General features: G+C 44.8%; 1 pseudogene; it reads left to right on the forward strand.

Annotated features, from left to right (window-relative positions):
* The first annotated feature begins 1718 nt into the window (after nucleotides 1-1718).
* LOC134961085 (5S ribosomal RNA) lies at nucleotides 1719-1837 on the forward strand (annotated as a pseudogene).
* Nucleotides 1838-2286: the final 449 nt, after the last annotated feature.

Here is a 2286-nt window from a genome sequence, read left to right on the forward strand (position 1 = left end):
TTCGGATAGATGTGGCAGCAGGATTGCAGTGGGCAGATGTCCAAGCTTTCTATTTCTCGTAGTGGTAAACCAGTGCAATACTGTTCAGGAGTGTAGCATCAACGCGTTTCGTCCCACAATGCCTTGGGACTTCCTTCTATTTTATATCTTTTTATTTGTATAATTATACATTCATTTGTCTTAAAATAATTACTGAGCATTTCACAGCGCGATGTTCTAAGAACTTACCGTTGTTAAATCTCTTTCTGTGAGGAACACTGGGCTCCACAAGGCGCCCACCCTGGCTCACTTGGCTTCTTTGGGTTGGTATGGTATTAGCCGCTGACACCCTCTCCTGTAGTGAGTGTGTGGTGTTTGTGGTTACTAACGATTGTCGTCTCTGGTACCTGCTACTGGATTGGACTGGTTAACAAAACTGAGCTCCTCTGCAAAGACGGGGTTATAGAGGAGATGGTGCTGTGCATCTTGGGAACAGTCAAAGCTTTGAGCCTGTTGGTGCCTCGGATCAAGATCCTACTCTACACCCCTGATGTTAATCCTTGTGGAGCCCAGTGTACCTCGCAGAAAGAGATTAAACAACGGTAAGTTCTTACCATAAATCTCGTTATTGTTAGGTTCCTGGTGCTCAGAACAAGGGAGATGTTCATGAAGTGAGTCCAGAGCACCAGGACGTAACGCTGGGAAAGGGGAATGGAAAGGGAATAGCCCCTGGCGCCCTAACTCTGTTGTCTCACCCGTGCTGTCAGAAATCCCTTGCGAGACTATGGTTTCTTGAGCCCTTGGCAGCCGCGTTTGAAGGGCGGATTATGTCTGCCCAACTCCGATGCCCCTCGGTCTTAGTGAGAGACAAAGGGAAATCCGAGACAGGATGATAACAAGAGGCCCTCTAACTAAGCAAACAGGCCAGGGGCTACAAGCTAACTAAAAACCTAAAGTATGTGCGGAGAAACCGCCAAAGGAAAATAACAACAAAGGAAATGCTGATCACACGCCGACACAATACCTTTGTGTACCGGCGGTGACAGCATAAGCAGAACCCTCTGCAAAACACCAGGGACAGAAACAATAATGTCATACAGCGGCCTAGGCCAACGGACGCGGCAGAGCCGCTACTCACGGAACCGGTACGAATACTGGCAAACGGACAGGAACCCTTAATGATGCCGACACACACTCTCAGAACTGGAGGACAGGCAGAATCCCAAATGACAGACCGGTGGACACCAGGAAACCAGGAACTTGACCAGGGATAGGCAAAGCCACTGGACCTCAGGGCAGGAACGCCTCACAGCAGGACACGGGATCAGACACAGGAATCGACACAGGGACTGACACAGGAATCAACACAGGAAGCAGCTAGTCAGACACTGCTATACAGGAGCTCAGGGACTGGCAGGAACCAGGTCAGACTTCAAGCAGACTGAAAACCAAGAAATATCACCAGCATCTGTGAATTGCAGTCAGCCAGCATATAACGGAGAGGCCTAATTAATAATCTCGTGCAGCTGCCCTCTAGCATGACTCCAAACTGACAAGATACAATTAGCAGCCAGGTGAGGCTGAACACATGGGAACAAGCTGCAATTACACAGACCCACCAGCGGCAGCAGACAAGAGTATTCTAAAACAGAGCAACGGGAAATCCTGGCATGCAAGACAACTTTATAAACATAAAATAAAATTTATGGGACGGTATAGGCACGGAAAAAAACAAATTTTTCTACAGTCATACCACACTGGAAAGGCCCAATCTCGCCCGAACTTGGAAGCGAAGCAGTGTTGGGCCTGATCAGTACCAGTAGGGGAGACCACCTGGGAAGATCAGGTACTGTAAAGATAACAAAAATGCGCTGACGGTGAGTCCTAAATAAATTATATATATATGTATGCACCAATACACCATATAGCACCCTGAAACGTATTAACAATAGTCCTCACGTAAAACTCATCATGGCACCATTATATTTACACATCCAGCACATTGGCACTTACTTATGTATATATGGATATTTTTAATCATACATGTATGTATTCTATGGATATGGCTAGTGGATGTATATATACATATAAACATATATATATATATACACACACACATTTTTTTTTTTTTTCGGTTTTCCCTTTACTTTTATTCATGCTAATAGTATTTGTATATATACATATATACACATCCAGATATAAGGATTGCATTAACAAACTGTTTAAACAATGGTTTTAATCGAGTTTTCTTCTTTCTCTTCAATCTCCATGGTAACCGCATTGAAATGAATGAAATATGTCCCTGTT

This window comes from Pseudophryne corroboree, chromosome 9, assembly GCF_028390025.1.
Source record: "Pseudophryne corroboree isolate aPseCor3 chromosome 9, aPseCor3.hap2, whole genome shotgun sequence".
Classification (NCBI taxonomy): Eukaryota; Metazoa; Chordata; class Amphibia; order Anura; family Myobatrachidae; genus Pseudophryne; species Pseudophryne corroboree.